Below are 12,858 nucleotides of genomic sequence, written 5' to 3' on the forward strand. Positions count from 1 at the left end.
AATTGGAAGATGCAAAGGTACTGAAATTCACATGCACACACACACATACTATATGTGTGTGTGTATATATATACGTATGTATATGTATATGTATATACGTATATATGTGTTTATATATGTATGTATATATACACACACACACATATATATATATATACATATATAACTTAAAATGTGTATTACCTCTTCTCTAATTAGTAGGAGAGACAATATATTTTTATAGGTATAGGGATCTGGTGAGATGGAGATGGGGGTAAGGATAAGGAGGCCACCCACTGCCCTAATGAGGGTCTGGACTACAGTTGGGAAATTGATAAATGTGGTTTTAAAAAGGTTAATACAAAAACCTGCAAATAACACCAGTGAGGTAGGAACTGTCCTGAAGACTTAAAGGAAGGAGCCAAATCCATCTGGCTGATTTCAAGAAATCGGCACAAATCAAGTTCTCTTGGGAGGAGAGAAGTGGGGGAGGGGTAGATGATAAGAATTCCGAGCAACAGCACACATAGGAGCAAAAGCACGTCTAGGAAAGTCCGAAAGCAGAGTCTGCACTAATGGAAAAACAAATGTGTTCTGTTTTGGCAAGTGTATAAAGTTCGTAATCAGAAGTATTTGGGTAAATGATAAGAGTGGTAGATTGAGGCTGTTGGTAGAAGCTTTGAGTGACAGACTGTTCTCAGTGTTACTACTTAATTCAATAAGAAATGGGGAATCTCTTATAATTTCTTAAAAAGGAAGTGTTCTAATAAGATGCTGTCAAAAGTAAGCACTAGGCAAACTGAAAAAAAGGGACAGGTTTATTCTGTGCCTAAGAATCAAGTTTCTCAGATCGAATCAAATCAAATCATCAAATCAAATACAAACCTCAGCTGTCTGAGTCTGTCCATTCACTCACACTCTGATCCAACTCCCAACCCCCATCATCCACCCATATTGCCCCCTGGAGAGAACACCTGGGCCCTGCGCCTAGCTCAGCCTCAGATTTACACAAATGTCTCAGATTGGCAGGAATATTCCTGATGTCATAATTGCAAAGTTTCTCTAATAAATACATCAATTTGGAATTTAAAAAAAACAGTTACATGGTAATTCATGTTTGTTTTCTTTGCAAAAATTTAGGGTGGGGAGGTAAAAAGTAAGGGCTATAGACAAGGTACATTTAACAAAATTTTGAAAGTATAACAAGATATCTAGGAAATACGGATATAAATATAGATGGCTAATTGTGAAGTAGTTCTAGTTTAGTTGGAAAGTAATGCAGGATTATTAAAAGCTAATATCCAGGGCTTCCCTGGTGGCACAATGGTTGAGAGTCCGCCTGCCGATGCATGGGACACGGGTTCGTGCCCCGGTCCGGGAAGATCCCACGTGCTGCGGAGCGGCTAGGCTCGTGAGCCATGGCCGCTGAGCCTGTGCTCCGCAACGGGAGAGGCCACAACAGTGAGAAGCCGTGTACAGCAAAAAAAAAAAAAAAAAAAAAAAAGCTAATATCCAGCTGAAGTCTAAAAACCATTGTCAAACCTGCAGATGTTTTATCTGCACAATAGCATTCTGACTCTTTGAACATCTCTGAGTAACTAACCCATTTAAAAGAAAAAAAATAATTTTATCCAGCTCTGGTCAGCAGAACAAAAATAAGCAAATGACCTGTAACCTTATATGATGTCCTGTTTGCTTTTGAAATTCTTGGTGTAATAGCAAAACAAATGAGGTGTCTCTTTATCCCACTATAATGCTATTATCCTCAAATAATTAATATACCAATATTTAGGATAGTTGGATATGAAGTTACCTCTCTCAGTTTTCAGAACCCCAGAAATCTGAAGTTCTCCCCCAAACAGAAGTGTCTGTGACCTAGGCAAGCAATTCTGTTGCTACCCCGTTACCCTTTTCTACCCTAAGCCACTCTCAGTCCCTTTCTCTCAGACATATGTGAAGGCCTAGAAACTGCCCTCCCCAATCCCTTTCCTTTCTGGAAGAAAATGAATATAAGAGAGCAGAGCTATTCCCCCTGGGGCTCCACATGCCTGATTTCCATAGGAAACAATCCTCGGGCCTCTGATCCGATTGTTTTGGTGTAGAGGCTGGGTGAGAGGGCAGTGGAGGTAGCTGGGAAAGGGGCTGCCCACCCTCTAATGAGAGGCAGGACTGCGACGGGGTTCGTGACAGATGGGGTATGAATACCAGACTGGCACCTTGAAAAATTTCTCGTGAGCCTCGGAGGGATGGGAGAGGAGTCCAGGTCTGGGGACAGAACATCAATGGGCCATTTCTGCCTCTGATCCACTCCCCATTTATCAAGGAGGCCCTGCAATCTATGTCTCCCTAAATCTGATTCAGAGAAAATACACCACCCTAACAGACTGAACAAAAATTCCTCCAGGATACATTGGTTTGTTAAGCACATCTTCTCCAAAACGGACCACTTTGGTCCCACGTCAGGATACCAGCCACTGACATTGAATCTTGCCGCTTCTCTGTGTAAAAATGCCAATGTCTCCCTATCACCAGTAGGATCAAGTCCAAACACTTTATGCTGGCACTACTCGGTTACAGTTTACTTGAACTCATCCTTAACCAACCCCCTCCACACGCATCACCACCCACCTATACTACTCACTGATCCCTTAGAACATTCCTTAGTCCCAGGACACCTCAGTTACTCTCAAGCTTGTCCTTTGCCCTGGCATCCCCACTGCTTGGAATGCTTCTCTCTACTTATCTGCTTGGAATGCTTCTCTCTAAGTTATCCTTAATGCATAACTTAAATGTCTTTCTAACAGTTTCTGTCTTCTCTTTCTACAAATTTCCTTTCCCTGTGTCATGTAGTACTGGATCGATCCTTTCTTACTAGCAAATAGCAGATATTTTGTGGCAACGTAATATCTGTCTCTCCCTAGACATCAATGCCCTTGAAGCATGGAGCAGCATCTTATGCTTTTTATTCCAACACTAGATCCTGGAGACACTTTTAATAAGTGCCTATGAACTGGATAATTGCAACACTGCTGCCATGTCTGGTTCTGATGCTTGCTCTGTCTCTTCAAGTTGTGGTTCTTTTTTTTACCTTTTGGTATTCCCTGCAATTTTTTCTTGATAACCAGACATGTTGTACTGGGTAAACGGAACTGCTGCAAATAGGCCTTTAGTGATGTGGTTGTGAGGTGTGGGGAGAGGAGAAGCATGTGTGTCCTACGATCAGGTCTCTGGCTTCTAATGAGCGTGTGCCTCTGGACTGTGAACTTCTCAAGAGCTCCTCAGTTTTCTTCTCCCCGCCTTAGGTGGACACAACAGCTGGAGATGGCTGGTGTGGGGGCATTTCCCACCCTCTAGTCAGTTAGGCTCTGCTGAACTAGTTTCTCCAGAGGGCAGGCCTTGTTAAGAACAGAGTTCTCCAAAGTATTTCAAAACTGTTCCTCTTCCCCTCCAACTGCTTGAAGCATGCAGGGATTTTTCTCAGATACTTGCCGTGAGAATCTGGTCAAGCTCCTAGAAGTAAATCACAAAACTGTGCCCACCTCCCATGACGGGTCCCCTTGGAGTTTTTAACTCTCAGAGGCGTCCACATGGAGCCTCCAGCAATTCATCATTTACAGAGCAGGTCACCCTGCCCTGCCCCTGCTTCCCACAGAGGTGTCACTTGTGAGCATCTGCTCTGGTAAACCGGCTGACCTGTGTTCTCCTGTCTCTCCAGTCTCGGGGGCGGTGGTTTGCCTTGTGCGCTTCCCTCTCTTGTGAATCCAAGAAGAGTTGTTAGTTACAGAGTGGCAACTCCCAAGCTCCTTACACGAGGAACCAGAAACTAGAATTCTGCCTATGAACTTGCAGTTTTGGATTTCAGCCATTTCTTGAGACTTTAGATGTCTTTGGAGCATAAACTGCATTGCGTTCTCCTTCTTTTAAATTCCCTTTACCTCCATGCCAGGTCCACAAAGTGTAAGACGCAAAGTATAAACATATTAAGAAATATGTTTGCTTACAGACTACTATTTGGTTGGTGCCTTCCATGTGCCAGTTGTTCTACATATATAGCCCTCTCTATTCTCAAAAACCCTCCTGTGAGGGTCACACCGTCTCACAATTTACAGATAAGGAAAACTGAATCTTAGGGAGGAGCTTGCCTACTGCCACACGAGTAGTAAATATCAGAAGCTGTTGCAGCAAAAATAGAAATGAGACTTTTCTGATAAACAAGGAAAATAAGCAACAATGAACAGGCTGGGGAAATAGCTATATATATACAGGCCTGAAAGAGTTAAGCAATCTTGGTTATTCTTTAGCTGTTGCTACTAACAAACACTTGTAGCTAGACAGGTCCTTCACAAAGCTAAACAAAGCTAATTACTCTCTGATTCCATATGAATTGGACCCTGCACCTGGCATTTTCTCGCTGCATTCTCTTGTAGCAAATCACCCCTTGTAGCTGTTTACATTTCAGAAAGAAGGTCTCAAGCCCATAACCCAGAGATGAACGGACCCAATTACCAGGCTAGGCTGCCTTACACCAGCAGTGACTGTTTAAAAATATTGCAAGAAGAAGAATGCAAGACCTTCACCACTTCGATCCTTATCACTTATCCTGGACTGCGAGTTCCACCTATAAGACCCCCTGTAATTCCCCAAGACAGGGGGGCACAGTTCTTGAGGCACTAGCCTGCTGTGTCTTCCCTTCTGCCTGGCAGAAAAATAAAGCCATCTCTCTCTCCCTCCAAAATCTCTGTCTCCATGTTTCTGTACGGCATCAGTGCACAGGGAAGCTGATATTTCGGCAACAAAGCATCATTGGAGCCCTGGTCTAACTCTAAAGCTTAGCCTAAGAACTTCTATGCATCTCATTAGCTTGCAGATTTACTAAGAAATTTGTTCTGTATGGTCTGCTATTGTGCTTTTCCTATGCCTCAGAGAAAAGGTAGGAAATAGGAGTATTTCATAGAAGTTTCTGATCCCTTTGGATAATGTGTAATGCAAATTTGAGGGAGAAAATAAATGGGGACAAAATGTTCCACTTTCAGAAGAAACTCATTTTCTGCAGATAAGTTATAAGTATTGCAACTTTATGAGATGTTGAAAATATAGTAGAGGGAAACTGAAAAAGGAAGTACAGTTAACCCTTAAGTAACACGGGTTTGAACTGTGCAGATCTACTTATACGTGGATATTTTTTCAATGGGTATATTGGAAAAATTTTTGGAGATTGCAACAATTTGAAAAAACTCACAAACTGCATAGCCTATGAATGTCGAAAAAAATTTATATTAGGTATGTCATGAACGCATAAAATATATGTAGATACACATATAACATAGAAAATACGTGTTAATTGACTGTTTATGTACTGGTAAGGCTTTCAGTCAACAGTAGGCTATTAGCAATTAAGTTTTGGGAGAGTCAAACGTTATACATGGATTTTCGACTCGCCAGGGTCAGCACCCCTAACTCCAGTGTTGTTCAAGGGTCAACTGTGATTGTACGTAGGGAGTACAGTGAAAAGAACACTGTTATGAGAGTGAATGACCCTGGATATGGCTTTGTCATCCAATATCTAGACCTGGGGTCATGAACACGTTGCTAAATATCTCATAAATTCACCTACTCATCAGTAAAATTAAAGGAATTGAACTGGATGAAATTGTAGTCAATCTAGATAAATAATTGCTTTAGGTTCTAGTCTATTTTATTCTAGTGTTCTCCATTATATTGTAATGATTTAGGCAGGGGAGCTTAGAAGAGCCTGACCTATATATAGTAAGCACTATACAGATAAATTTTGAATGGCTGAAGGCAAACGTAGCAACATTAACGACTGCTCCAAATACATTGAGGGGGCTAGAAGGTAGGACTTATTTTGCTGTTTCCATTCAGACTTAAGAGGAGTAAAGGAACTAATTCCAATTAAAATATTCGGGTTTAGGTATCTAGGAGGAGAGGTTGGATAAAAGGTAACTGGGCAGAAAGAACAAAAGCCCAGAAGAAACACAGGAAGTGTGGATTGAAGGAAAATAATTTTTATTTCAGATTTGACAAATACCTGGAGATCCAACGTGTTTGTCCCCACCCCAGTTTCTCAGGATGGAAAAAACCTCACCGTATGAAAAGAGAAGGAAACCCCCTCACTCTTGGAGCTTTTGAAAAACAAAGATAAATAAAGGAGGTTAGATCCTCATCTGAGCCCGATTTTCTGCAAAGCTGGCTGCATTAAATGCTAATCCTTCAGGCCTTAGGGGGCTGCCCCACTCAGTCTATGACCCCTAATCCCCTCTTATAGGTCCCCTAGAGTAAGTGATACTGTGCTAAGTGCCCGGATGGGACCCTGGCCACATCTGGTCCCAGGACCCTCTGCTCTGCATTGAAATAGAAGGATGGATAAACAATTTGGACTTTGTCTTATTCTCCCTTTGAAGGATGCAACCTTATTACCCAAAGTGCTGCACTCCTGACTCAATTAGTCTGCTAATGTGATTATATGCTAATCTGGGTTTTATTTTGCATCTGATTTTCATGTTATTTGCTTGATTTTAAAATAGAAGCCCTCCCGTGTATGGTTCCCACTCCCTAATACAGTGCATGAATTCTTACTCCCTACGTGACCCAAGTGTTCTACAATTCAATTTAGATCAGTCTAATGTGAGAACCTTTGTAAGGACACAGGTCCAGCTCTCTTTTTCGACATTTTATAAATCCTCAAAATATTATTGGTTCAGTCCCAGACACAAATGTGTCCATTGAAAGAAGAAAGAAAAGTTTTAGCCACTTAAAAAAATTCCTCCAAAGAAATCTGGCTACATGGTAATGGATTATGAATGACTCTGATATTGATAGATATATTTTTAATTTTGCTTCTCTGTTTTTAATAATTTTTGACAGTAACAGTAATAAACACAGCAAATATTTAAATAGCACTTGCTTTATGGCACAATATTTGTGCAAAAAATCTTTGAGGAGGATACCATTATTATACTTGTTTTAAAAATAAGGAAACTGAGGCACAGAGAAATTTTGTATGCCCGACATCAGGTTACTAGTAAGAGGCAGAACTGGGATAAAGGATGCTTTTATTACTTGTTTAATGAAAAGTAAAAATAAAATATTTATATGTAAAGAATATTGCCACGTTGCCATATAGATGGATGAATATTGAAACAGTTTTGTAACTAAGTTCATGCAGAATTTCAGGAAAGCCTAAAGTATTGCAGTGGGACTCCCCAGACTTATACTTTAAGTTATAACATTTCAGGTAAGAATAATTATAATTGGGTCAAGGGACAAGGGTCTTCCCTTCCATGCAAATAGCATGGGAAAAAAAAACACTTCGCTTTTTAAAATTCACTTTATTTTTTAACTGGCTTGCTCAGTGTTCCCTTTGGAAAAGGGAATTAAGCAAAGCAGGAAAATAGGGTAGCGAAGAGATAAAAGAGGACAAGAAGACAGTCTTTCTCAAGTATTTCTTCTTGAGAATACATTATTCTTCTCAGTAAGCTTGTATTTAATGAATATTATACATTAATTAAAGATGGGCTCAGGGCAAAGGATATAGAGATTAGTGGTGTGGGGAGGACATCCCTGAAATCAAAGAGATTTAACACAGTAAAGAAAAAAAATGAGCAAAAACAAGTAGCAAATGTCTCTAATGCAAGGCAAACTAGGATAGATTTCATCGGGAGGATTCCATTGTGTAATGGAGGTTCAGGAGAGAAAAACAGATCACAACTCTCTGAGATTCTTCTAAGGGTACATTCTTAGGAAATGCCAGAAGGCTGGACTGTGAAAGATGGGTACAATTTTGGATTACAGAAATAAAGGAAGGGGTCTTCCCTGGTTAAGAATCCGCCTGCCAATGCAGGGGACACGGGTTCAGTCCCTGGTCCGGGAAGATCCCACATGCTGTGGAGCAACTAAGCCCATGCTCCACAACTACTGAGCCTGGACTGTAGAGCCCGCGAGCCACAACTATTGAAGCCCACGCGCGCCTAGAGCCCGCGCTCCACAACAAGAGAAGCCACTGCACTGCAACTAGAGAAAGCCCGCGTGCAGCAATGAAGACCCAACGCAGCCATAAATAAATAAATAAATAAATGAAAAAAAAAAGAAATAAAGGAAGAATGAACGTCTCTAAGGCTCTCTGGCAGAATTTGTATGGGTTCCAACAGAATGAGATCTTTCTTGAAATCCAAAGGACAGGCTATTCCATTGCCTAAAGCTTTACCATTTAGGAAGAGAAGGGAGACGGTGAGAGGTGAAGATTCAGGAGTCTCAGAAAAGAGAGTCAAAGCCATAAAGATTGTGGGTATACCTGGGCTCTACCTGAGAAATTAGGGTAAGAAAATCAAAGAAAACTTTGTTTCCTCTGGTCTTGTCCTGAAAAAAGACAAAATCTAAAAATACTTTTCTCTACAGTTCTGATGAATCTAGTGGCAGGACAGGAATAAAGACACAGATGTAGAGAATGGACTTGAGGACACAGAGAGGGGAAAGGGTAAGCTGGGACGAAGTGAGAGAGTGGCATGGACATATATACACTACCAAACGTAAAATAGATAGCTAGTGGGAAGCAGCCGCACAGCACAGGGAGATCAGCTCGGTGCTTTGTGACCACCTAGAGGGGTGGGATAGGGAGGGTGGGAGGGAGACACAAGAGGGAGGGGATATGGGGATACATGTATACGTATAGCTGATTCACTTTGCTATACAGCAGCAACTAACACAACATTGTAAAGCAATTATACTCCATAAAGATGTTAAAAATAAATGAATAAAAATAAAAATACTTTTCTCCCTTAAAAAAAAATCATTGATATGAGTTCTGTTCTTTCCTCACTGTGTTCAGTCAGGTTCTGCCCAGCCCCTAACGGCAGGCCCTGCTAGCACAGATGGGGCCTTTCAACCTAGCCTGAATTTCTATTCTCTGGCTAGCAGCAGACTCCAGCCAACACAAAACTCCCCTCTAATTGTAATTGAATCCACACTTTTATAGTTCATTACCTCTCTGATAGATAAGATTAGATTAGGCTGAAGCCGTGGCTGGCCCAGACATCGCCCAGGTTGGAGCACAGAGAACAGAAAAGGGAGAGGACTGAGATAGGAAGAAGGTACCTGACAGAATGCTCCATCTTTCCTCACAGCCGTTAACACATTTCTGTCCACTCCAGCCTTTCCCAGCTCACGCCCCTGCCCAACACATACACACATCCACCCTTTAGGGATTAAAGGTTGAGATCCTGTAAAATCAGAGGTGGAAAGAGATGCATGGGACTTAACGATCATCTAGCCATGGCCATTTTGTTCTATAAATGAGGAAACTGAAGCCCAGATAGGGAAGGAAATTACTCAAGCCAAACAACTGGGAACCTGGGTGTGATGCCACGGAAATGAGCTACTGGGATCTTCTTCAAAAGAACCTACTGCAGGGAGCACAGCTGGCTGACATCCCTCTAGATCCACCACCATGGATGCCATGTTACCCCTGTGGTCTCCCTGTTAATGACTAACCACGAGACAGGCCCTACAACATGCAGGATTCCTCCAACAGGCCGTTTGGGCTCAGGGACTCACCAATGACACCGCCAAAACTTTCTTACAACTATGCTGTGGTCTGAGTCTCTTCCTACACAATCCTGCTTCCTTCCCCTCTCCTGTCATAGGTATCAGACCTGCATCGAGATCTGAGGGATTTCTCTTCCCACTCCTGTTCTCTCCCCTGTCCCCTTAATCCTTCATAGGCATTTCTCTCCCCAAAATCTCTTGCTGATCTAATCATATCTTGGCATCTGCTTCTGAAAGATTTCAAATTAACATACTTGGTCTCTTGGTTTACAGTTGAGTGATACCTTCTTCCCCAAGGAAACATAATTATGTATTTACCCAGTGGCACTGTCATAAGAAGTCCCCACTATAGACTTGTTTGAACTTAATCTTTCTTTCTTTTATCAGTTCTTTCTTGGAGTAAAATTCTCTAGTGAGTCATGAGGGTCTTTAGTTTGTTTTCATTTCCCAGGGTCACATGTGGCATAACTTCAGACAAGTCCTCCCTAGACACAGGTGGAAGCACAGTGGTTGTTAGACCCCTTCCGCCATGGCAGCCTTAAATTATGTGAGAGCAACAAACTGAGCTCTTGTTGGGTTCTTTTCTGGAACTATTTCAGTCTGCCTATTTGATTCCTTTAAACTCCATATTAACACACTGTCTTCCAAAGAGCACTGCCCTGATTGCAATTATTGGAGGAATTGGGCCAGAATTTAAAGAAAGGATTATTCCTGAACAAATTCTGATGAAAATGGGCTCCCTCAACCTCAGCTGAAAAGATTAACAACTGTCCAATCTCCTACAGCCAGCAAGTCTTCGTAAATAACTCCCAATCTCTCTACTGTGAGTTTATCTGCCAAGGATTAAACTGAGAGGCTGCTCCCAAAACCTGTATTAAAATAACCACAAAATATAGCCCTCTGGTTCCTGGCAGCTGTTGAGTTCAAAGTGCAGGACTTGGAAATCTCTCTCCAACCGGGTGTGGAGAGATGGGAATGTGAGGTGGGTTAGGGAGGAGAGTAAAAGGGGTTGCCTGAATTAGAAAGTGTCTGGAGGGATAGAAGTTGTAATTAATTACTGGATACAATCAGAAAGGTCAGAAAAATTCTGTCTTTACGTTGTTTTAATGGAAAACATCCCAACATAGTGGAAAGAATAGGAGACTTGTAATCAAAAGACTTGTCTGAGTTCAAAGTCAAAATCAACCGCTTGTCACATGCCTAGTTTTTCATCTGAAAAGAAAAATAAAACTGACCATGTTACTTGTCTCACACTGAGAATGAGATATGATTCATTTGCTACGTTTTAGGAACTATAACCTGCTTGTGGGGAAAAAAATACCACTGAAATTCACCAATATCTGTTTTTCTGCCCTTACCTAGAATATAAGGTGAAGCTGGGCATATGGTGGCTCAACGTCCCTCACAGCTATGCGTGGCTGTCTGGCTAAGTTCAGGTCACTGGTGTATGTAACTTACAGATCATTCTCCAAGAGCAAGCTTGGGCCCACCTTTTCTTCTCTCTACCCCCACCCCCTCCCCCATCGCTGTCCTTCCTTCTGGCTGGAATGTGACTATGATGGCAGAAGCAAGAGTAACCATCTTAGAGATGAATAAAAGCTGCATGTTTAGAGACTCACAGTCCTAGAGAACAGACTTGTGGTTGCCAAGGCGGAGGAAGGGTGAGGGAGGGGTGGATTGAGAGTTTGGGATTAGCAGATGCAAACTGTTAGATATATGTATAACTGCATCACTTTGCTGTACACCAGAAGCTAACAACATTGTACATCAACTATACTTCAGTAAAACAATTTGTTTTTAAGCTGCTCATTTAGGATGGCAGCAAAACAAGAGAGAAGGATCCTGAGTCCCTGAAAACTGTGGTTACCCTACTATTCTTGGTCACACTTCCCAGAGTTTTTGTAAAGGAAAAATAACCTTCTATCTTAAGTCACAGATATTTTGGACTTATTTGACACAGTGACTAAAAGCTGATATCCTAACCACTCTATAAGCATAAATTATTTTTTATTCATTAATATTATTCCAATAGCTGCGTGAGAGCAGGGGTATCGCGAAGCCCTACGATCTACATGATCCTGAAGTAGAGTTCCAAGTTTTAGGCCCTAAGCTCAGCATCTTCCATAAAACCGGACAGTTTTCATTTTCTTTGTAGTTTCATCCAAAGAAAACATTAATAGTATTATTTTGAAATGGCTCTGCATCCTAAGTATATTACAATAGGTGGGGACTGCCAGACTCCTCCACCTCAGTCTTCACCTTAATTAAGCTCTCCAGGGCTTCCTTTTTTCACAAGCAGTTGAGCCCTTTAGTTCACAAAATCCTCTTCTTTCTTCTCTTATTTAACTACGTGTCTCTTTCATCTTCCCTCTATCCTCCATTAGCAACAAGCCTTGCAAACATTTCTCCATTTTCTTCTCCCTCAATATACTTTTTTAATCTGCTAAATGAATAGCCTCAGTCTAAAACCCTAGGAAATAGTTTTCAACTTTATCGTCACTGTTGTTCTTACCAAAAATACACATGCCAGAGTAGTCATGCCTACTAAATAAGACTCTAAGGTTTTAGCCCTAAAATCAGCATCTTAGCAAGCTCTCCTACCCTTCCCCCCACCACTCCGCAGCGTGTACCAAGCAATTCTGATGCGTGCAAAAATTTAAGCACTACTGAGCTCTCTGAAAGTTCTCCATAAAATACTTCCCATTTTCCACTCTCTAAAATTAAAAATTCTTCTGAACAATCTTAGGGGAAACTACAGCAGTATTAGGACAGGAGGAGAGAGTATCAGAGAAGAAGAATATGTAGTAGAGAAGCAGGTTTGATTATGAACAAATTTGAAATTTTTGAGCTCATTGAGTCATCTGTAATAACCCTTACATTCAAAAAATCCCTCCTCACACCTAACTTCATGGACTCTTTGGGGAGTTTAAAGTTGTTCCTTTGCTGCAGCCATGAAAGCTGAGTGAGAACAACAGGTTACTCTTTGGGCCTTAAATGAGGGGAGAGTTACTTTCAGGCCAAGGGATGTGGTGGGGAGAGAGTAGGGATGCCTCCGGGACCTGTCCTCAGAGACAGATGCTGCTCCCTCTGGAAGCACAGCACGTTTGCTGGCAAAGGAAATCTCCCTCCAGGGCAGCCGAGGGAGGACAATAGAGCCACGTCACCACCCACCATCTGTCGTGAAAACAGACACCAGCTGACGGAGAGGGAAGCTCAAAATCCTGCTCCCACACCAACATCAGCAACCTCACTGCCTGACCTCCTGAGATGGGGACTGGGAAAGCCGAGGTAGGGATTAGCCTGCAGGGCCTATAGGGG

Source organism: Phocoena phocoena, chromosome 11 (genome assembly GCF_963924675.1).
Source record: "Phocoena phocoena chromosome 11, mPhoPho1.1, whole genome shotgun sequence".
Taxonomy (NCBI): Eukaryota; Metazoa; Chordata; class Mammalia; order Artiodactyla; family Phocoenidae; genus Phocoena; species Phocoena phocoena.